This window comes from Salvelinus sp. IW2-2015, linkage group LG4q.1:29 (assembly GCF_002910315.2).
Source record: "Salvelinus sp. IW2-2015 linkage group LG4q.1:29, ASM291031v2, whole genome shotgun sequence".
NCBI lineage: Eukaryota > Metazoa > Chordata > Actinopteri > Salmoniformes > Salmonidae > Salvelinus > Salvelinus sp. IW2-2015.
Window position 1 is genome coordinate 25,753,629 of NC_036842.1, and position 9,135 is coordinate 25,762,763.

Below are 9,135 nucleotides of genomic sequence, written 5' to 3' on the forward strand. Positions count from 1 at the left end.
AAACAGGTGCCATTAATACAGGTAACGAGTGGAGGACAGAGGAGCCTCTTAAAGAAGAAGTTACAGGTCTGTGAGAGCCAGAAATCTTGCTTATTTGTAGGTGACCAAATACTTATTTTCCACCATAATTTGCAAATAAATTCATTAAAAATCCTACAATGTGATTTTCTGGATTATTTTTTCTTATTTTGTCTGTCATAGTTGAAGTGTACCTATGATGAAAATTACAGGCCTCTCTCATCTTTGTAAGTGGGAGAACTTGCACAATTGGTGGCTGACTAAATACTTTTTTGCCCCGCTGTATATACTGTACACTATATCATCTACTGCATCTTGCCTATGCCGCACGGCCATCGCTCATCCATATATTTATATGTACATATTCTTATTCATCCTTTACATTTGTGTGTATAAGGTAGTTGTTGTGAAATTGTTAGATTACTTGTTAGATATTACTGCACTGTCGGAACTAGAAGCACAAGCATTTCGCAACACTCGCATTAACATCTGCTAATCATGTGTATGTGACCAATAAAATTTGATTTGATATCTGTTTTCCCAGTTGTGTGAAATCCATAGATTAGGGCCTAATGAATTCATTTCAATTGACTGATTTCTTCATATGAACTGTAACTCAATCAATTCTTTGAAATTGTTTCTTGTTGTAATTATAGTTTCGGTCAGTGATACAGTATGAACACCATCGTTTAAATGTATTTTTTTGTTTGCTTAATTCCAGTTCAAGCACAGAACTGTCAGCCATGTGGGCCATAATGAAAGCCAGTGAGAGCCAGATAGAGGAACTGAAGAGAGAGAATGCAAGTAAACGTGTGGATGTGAATTCATTTGAGAGATAATTTTGTTCAATGATATGAAAATCATTGAGGTGAATGAGCTGAAGAATGCAGGGTAATGTGTGAAAAAAGTATTTAATTAATACTTAAACAATTGTTTATCATTTGGTATCAGATCCGATCAAGAGTTCCAAACATTTTCTCTCTGTAATTGCAGCCATAAGGGCCAGAGTGACAGACAGTGAGAAGAGATGGAAGAGCTGCAGAGAGAGAATGCGGGTAAGATATTTTTTATACTGTGACAAGATGCTTTTTGTTCCCCAACTAATTCTACCCCCAACAATTAACCCTTGTAAACAGAAAAATATTTTGACTAGTTGTGGATATGTCATTAGAAGTTGTTAGCAACACCTCTGTAGACAGACATTCAGAACCTTGTCATATATTATTTAACTAACCTATTATTGTCATCCAATAGTTATATTATCATTATCTGTTACCATGTAAGTTAGTGTCTGATTGTTTCTATTTCTTATTATACTGTAGTAGTGTGTAGGATCATTTCATTCATTTACCTCTCAAAATGTAGCATAAGCAACTCTTTAAACAATCCCTTGGGCTCTATACCTCAACAGTATTGAAGGTATTGAATGGTGTGATGGTAACACTGGTTGGAATCTCAGGTCCACCGTGACAGACATGGACCACATTACAGTAACACAGTATATTATGTGCTTGATTCTACTGTACAGTACAGTTTAGTTATTGAAAATAAACATGTTAATCTGTTGTGTTCACAGACCGACCAGGTCGTCGCAGTTGTAAATGCGAACTTGTTCTCAACTGGCCTACCTTGTTAAATAAAGGTGAAATAAAAATAAATTAAAGACCAAAGGTGGCATTCTCTGTCAGTTTGAGAACTTAATCAGGGTATGTAGAACCCCTAAGTGGTGCAACGACGCTGATCTTCACCAAAGTCTACACTAACATCAACCATGAGTACAGCCCAGTTACAGGTACTACTTACTTACACACTTTTCAAAATCCAATGAGATTTCTTGGGGTCATGATCATTATTTCTTATATTCATATACAGTTGAAGACGGAAGTTTACATACACTTAGGTTGGAGTCATTAAAACTTGTTTTTCAACCACTCCACAAATTTCTTGTTAACAAACTATAGTTTTGGCAAGTCGGTTAGGACATCTACTTTGTGCATGATACAAGTAATTTTTCCAACAATTGTTTACAGACAGATTATTTCACTTATAATTCACTGTATCACAATTCCAGTGGGTCAGAAGTTTACATACACTAAGTTGACTGTGCCTTTAAACAGCTTGGAAAATTCCTGAAAATTATGTCATGGCTTTAGAAGCTTCTGATAGACTAATTGACATTCTTTGAGTCAATTGGAGGTGTACCTGTGGATGTATTTCAAGGCATACCTTCAAACGCAGTGCATCTTTGCTTGACATCATGGGAAAATCAAAAGAAATCAGCCAAGACCTCAGAAAAAAATTGTAGACCTCCACAAGTCTGGTTCATCCTTGGGAGCAAATTCCAAACGCCTGAAGGTACCGTGTTCATCTGTACAAACAATAGTACACAAGTATAAACACCATGGGACCACGCAGCCGTCATACCGCTCAGGAAGGAGACGCGTTCTGTCTCCTAGAGAGGAATGTACTTTGGTGCGAAAAGTGCAAATCAATCCCAGAACAACAGCAAAGGACCTTGTAAAGATGCTGGAGAAATCACGTACAAAGGTATCTATCCACAGTAAAACAAGTCATATATTGACATAACCTGAACGGTCGCTCAGCAAGGAAGAAGCCACTGCTCCAAAACCGTCATAAAAAATCCACACTATGGTTTGCAACTGCACATGGGGACAAAGATCGTACATTTTGGAGAAATGTCCTCTGATCTGATGAAACAAAAATAGAACTTTTTGGCCATAATGACCATTGTTATGTTTGGAGGAAAAAGGGGGAGGCTTGCAAACCGAAGAACACCATCCCAACCGTGAAGCACGGGGGTGGCAGCATCATTTGTGGGGTGCTTTGCTGCAGGAGGGACTGGTGCACTTCACAAAATAGATGGCATCATGGGGTAGAAAATTATGTGGATATATTGAAGCAAACATCTCAAGACATCAGTCAGAAAGTTAAAGCTTTGGTCGCAAATGGGTCTTCCAAATGGACAATGACCCAAGCATACTACTTCCAAAGTTGTGGCAAATATGGCTTAAGGCAACAAAAGTCAAGGTATTGGAGTGGCCATCACAAAGCCCTGACCTCAATCCTATAGAAAATGGGTGGGCAGAACTGAAAAAGTGTGTGTGAGCAAGGAGGGCCTACAAAGCTGACTCAGTTACACCAGCTCTGTCAGAAGGAATGGGACAAAATTCACCCAACTTATTGTCTGGAGCTTGTGGAAGGCTACCCGAAACGTTTGACCCAAGTTAAACAATTTAAAGGCAATACTACCAATAAAACTAATTGAGTGTATGTAAACTTCTGACCCACTGGGAATGTGATGAAAGAAATTAAAGCTGAAATAAATAATTCTCTCTACTATTATTCTGACATTTCACATTCTTAAAATAAAGTGGTGATCCTAACTGACCTAAGACGGAATTTTTACCAGGATTAAATGTCAGGAATTGTGAAAAACTGAGTTTAAATGTATTTGGCTAAGGTTTATGTAAACTTCCGACTTCAACTGTATACATACACAGACACACTACCGTTCATAAGTTTGGGGTCACTAAGGAATGTCATTGTTTTTGAAAGAAAAGCACATTTTGTCCATTAAAATAACATCAAATTGATCAGAAATACAGTGTAGACATTGTTAATGTTGTAAATGACTATTGTAGCTGGAAACGGCAGATTTTTAATGGAATATCTACATAGGCGTACAGAGGCCCATTATCAGCAACCATCACTCCTGTGGCACGTTGTGTTAGCTAATCCAAGTTTATCATTTTAAAAGGCTAATTGATCATTAGAAAAACCACCTTGGCTATTTTCAAAAACTGTCCACTGTAGACAAGTGTTCAGTTCTCATGCGCTGTACTGGTTCACTAAGTCCAGTCTATATAAGAAGGGGGGTTGAGGAGCCCAGATTAGACTACATTAGTTCTGAAGAGGTGTTATTTCAAAATGAGGGGTGCTCTAGCTCTCTCTGCTGGTGTTGCTGTTCTGTCTGTTTGGGGCATGGGCTCAGGGAGAGAGAGGGGATTGAAATTGATATCAGGAACCCAAGTACTGAAGCTGTCGAGACGACCCACGCACAGGCAGCCAACCAGACTGCCACCAACTCTGAGATCAGGCCCCATAAATGCTGAGAATAGAGACATTTTACTCCTGCTTTCATAGGTAAAAAAAAAAGCTATTCATGAAGCCTCTTTAGTCATAAGATTCACACCTAGTCAACAGTAATTTAGGACACATCATGGGCTGCCCTAACCAGCTAAAAGTTCCCAGCAGGTGTCTTGTTAATAGAAAAATGCAACGAGTCAGTGGTTCCTGTGTCACATGCAATTGATTTTGAGTTGTTAAAGACAGTTTTGATATTTCTTCAATCCATAAATAATCTAGGCCTACATGTAACAGTATCCCTTGCGCTTTGACAATGATTTCACATTTTCACGAGGCCTAATTCACATGATATGCCTAAATACTTATAACCGCTAGGCTAATAAATAAACACTTTTTTTCTTTTGATTATTATAATATTTAAAATATATATATTTTTAATGAATTAATTATATCCTTCTTTACTTTTTTCCCCTAACCCTACCAACCCTCCCCTAATTGGAGTAAACTAATTAAATATATTTTCCTTCTTGACAGTGTTATAAAGTGCATTTTCTTAGTGAGAGTAAAGTGACAGATGGTCATAATGCTTCATGAAAATTACTTAAAATATGATTTAAAAAACATGACAACAACAATCGTTCAAATAAAAGGAAACTTCTTGGCAGAGAAAAAACGACCTACTTGACCAGCTGGCCGGACCTACCTACCTAGCCGGGCGGACCTATCTACCTGACCTACCCAACCGGCCGGACCTACCTACCTAGCCGGGCGGAACTATCTACCTGACCTACCCAACCGGCCGGACCTACCTACCTAGCCGGGCGGACCTATCTACCTGACCTACCCAACCGGCCGGACCTACCTACCTGGCCAGCCGGCCAGACCTACCCGGGCAGCCCCACCTACTTAGCTGGCCTACCTACCTGGCCGGTCCCATCTGGCCGGCGGGACCTACCTGATTAACTGGATCTATCTGCCTGGCCTGCCGTCCTACCTACCTGGCCAGCCAGCCCACCAACCTACCTGGCCGGCCAGACCTAACTGACCTACGTCCCTTCTGGCCAGACCTACCTACCTGGTTTACGGCCGGTTGGGTAGGTATGGTAGATAGGTCCGCAAGGCTAGGTAGGTTGCCAGGAAGCGATGTCGGGCCGGCCGGCCAGATAGCTAGGTCCGGCCAGCTGGCCAGAAAGTTAGGTCCGGCCAGCCGGCAAGACAGCTAGGTCCATCCAGCCGGCCAATTAGATAGCTGAGCATGGTCAGAAGACCCAAACCCATGGTAGCAGATCCACAAAGTCTGCCATGAGATGTGACTGTATAGTTCCCATACGTAGGAAAAGCACCTTTAGTCAAACTGCAACAGAAAAACTATAGTAAACCCAGCTACACACTGTGTAATACCCCAGTGTAATATAGCTGAATAGTTACTGTAAACTAGGTTAGTTACTGTCTGTATTGTAAAGTAGTGCAACATAACTATAGTAAACCCAGCTACACACTGAAACCCTCAGTGTAATAATCAATTTTCAATCAATTTTATTTTATATAGCCCTTCGTACATCAGCTAATATCTCGAAGTGCTGTACAGACACCCAGCCTAAAACCCCAAACAGCTAGTAATGCAGGTGTAGAAGCACGAGCTGAGATGTGGGTTTCCAAGAGAAACTAGGATAGTTACTGTCTTAACTGTAAGTACAACAGAAAACGAGTAACCCCAGCTACACACTGTGCAAGACCGCAGTGTAATAGCTCAAAAGTTCTACAGCTGCACCATCGAGAGCATCCTGATTGGTTGCATCGCCGCCTGGTATGGCAACTGCTCAGCCTCCGACCACAAGGCGCTACAGAGGGTAGTGCGTACGGCCCAGTACATCACTGGGGCCAAACTTCCTGCCATCCAGGACCTGTAAACCAGGCAGTGTCAGAGGAAGGCCCTAAAATTTGCCAAAGACTCCAGCCACCCTAGTCATAGACTGTTCTCTCTGCTACCGCACGGCAAGCGGTACCAAAGCACCAAGTCTAGGTCCAAAAGGCTTTTTAAAGCCCCATGTCATAAGACTTCTGAACAGCTAATCAAATGGCTACCCGTACTATTTGCATTGAGATATACAGTATCAGCCTTTGTCTCAAACACTATCTGAGGGAGACAGAATGGCTGTAGCTTTTCCTAGTGGAAAAAACTCTGCCAATAGTGTAATATACTATGTCTATAGTAAACACTGCGCAATACTGTATAATAGTAAAGATTACTACGAACCTACAATATCAGCCATTGTCTCATACACTATCTAAAGGAGACATGACTGGAGTGTGAACTGCTTGACCGTGAAGGGGCAGGGCATTGTAACTCACACATGCTTATAGTTTATTTCTTGCTTCACACGTGTGGGTCGGCTGTAACTGACACCACGTTTATAGCATATTTCTTGCTTTATACATGGGGTTTGAGGTTGGCAGGACTTAAGAGAAAGTGTGTTTATAATTGTGCTCAGTAAGTTAGCTATTTTGCATAGTTGGTTCACGGTTGAACACACAAGAGTTTAGGCAAGATTTCTGTGTCCTGTGAGAGATGAAATCTTGGTGTGCCTTGCAACACCTAAAGGCTCTGCATGGTCAATATGGGTTCTGCATGGTCATTCCGGGTTCTGCATTGGCCATACAGCATTTATGACAATACGGCCTCTGCATGAGTCATGGTATTCATACTTCTTGCAGTTCGCAGAGCAGTTGAGCAGAGCTATTGTGAAGGAAGTTCTCAAGGAAGTGAGTTTGTGTTTATACAGGATCTACCATTGCCACCAACCATATCAAATCAAATGTATTTATATAGCCCTTCGTACATCAGCTGATATCTCAAAGTGCTGTACAGAAACCCAGCCTAAAATCCCAAACAGCAAGCAATGCAGGTGTAGAAGCACGGTGGCTAGGAAAAACTCCCTAGAAAGGCCAAAACCTAGGAAGAAACCTAGAGAGGAACCAGGCTATGAGGGGTGGCCAGTCCTCTTCTGGCTGTGCCGGGTGGAGATTATAACAGCACATGGCCAAGATGTTCAAATGTTCATAAATGACCAGCATGGTCAAAAAATAATAATCAAAGTAGTTGTTGAGGGTGTAGCAAGTCAGCACCTCAGGAGTAAATGTCAGTTGGCTTTTCATAGCCGATCATTAAGAGTATCTCTACTGCTCCTGCAGTCTCTAGAGAGTTGAAAACAGCAGGTCTGGGACAGGTAGCACGTCCAATCATGTCAATGCGGAGCCCTCCACATTTAAAAAAAAAATATGGGTGTGGTGCGATTAAAATGCTCTGCATGGTCAATCCGGCATCTGCAGTGACCGTACAGCATTTACTGGAATGCTTCTCAAATATAATGTTTTATGCGTTCTCCACACTCGCTGAGCCTCTCACATTGAACAACCATCTTTCCTGTAGTGTTTTGTCTTGCCAAGTAGTGGTGCGCACACTGAACAATCTGGCACAGACAGGGTGTCACACACTGTAAAATTCTTTACTTGGTCGTGAGGATTCTCCATACCACCACGCTGTCTCGCCAAAACAATGATGTGATTAGATTGTTAACGTAACTAGAACGAGCTGTGGCTCAAAGCAGCCTCAAAGGAGTTGAAATTTCGTGCCAACATTTTGAATTGAATAGCATTGCTTGTGAACTTCAGAGCTGTAACAATTTTACTCTGTGGCTCTTTGATAACGGCAAGTAGAAACGCATACTAATAGTCATCGCTCCTACTCGAGTCTACACATTCTAGGGGATGCGAAACATCGTCATCGTCTCACTGGCTTCTTCTCTGGTGAGCTCTCATTGGCTATTGCTGATCACGTTCTCAAAACTTGTCGTTGCACGTCTCACACTACAAGAGCATTGCAGATTTTGTGCTGATAACATCAAACATGTTTGAAAATATCGGGACGTCTGGGACTGCTCAACGACCGGATCGGTAGCCCCAGATTGCATTTCTGACCCGCTCACATTAAACGAGCGTTATTGATGGCCACGCGTCCCAAGTAGGCAACAACAAGGCGGGGGGCTTTGTCTTCGATCTCAAAAACTTGTCTGGGACAGCTAAATCGGGGCCAAAATTGTGTAGTGTACATCCGGCTTAAGAAAAACCCTAACCACCGCAATACTGGTCGACCAAACCGAGTATTGCCCAATTTCGAAAACTGTCACAAGTAATAAAAACAAGGACAAAACCCAAACAAGATGGCACAAGTCAAACCGATGGGGGTGACAGCAGACCACCCAGATGGAGAGGCTAGCTAGCTAGCTTGCTCCAAGCTATTGAATAGCTGCAGGTATACTTCTGCGCTTATACACTCTTACCAAGCAATCCTCTCTGGAATGAGCCGAGAAAAATCAAGAGGGGGAAGTTGTGCGGTAGCAGCTGTTTAAGGGGGTCAGCAGCAGCCTCAGCACTACCTGGGACACGGGAAATATAGTGCTACATAACACCGCTTAATCAAACCCGTCTAACCCAGGGCTCTCCAAACCTGTTCCTGGAGAGCTACCGTCCTGTAGGTTTTCGCTCCAACCCTAATCTAGCACATCTGATAAACTGAATCAAGTTAGTCACAACTAGCGTTAGAGTGAAAACCTACATGGGGGTAGCTCTCCAGGAACAGGGTTGGAGAGCCCTGGTCTAACCTATAGCAGAGCATTTGACACATCCACTCCTTTTCACACGCCCAATACTTTCATTTTGATACACACACTCCTCATACTCCATTTGCTATTTTGACATGAAGGTATCCCCTTCCAGCCCCCTTCCTGTTTGCTTACTAATGAAATGACACTCATCGACCACATATTGGAGGATATAGGACAGAGGATGGTCTTTTGCCCAAACAAGAAAACCCCTTAGTTTCAGCAAGTTCACTGTGCCATTAAGTAAGAAAGGGTGCACAGCTCCTGCTTCTTCCAGATGCATAATATTTTGGTTCCACCTTGGCGATCCATTTTTTTGTTTTGCCATGGAAACGTCTCCAATGTAGAT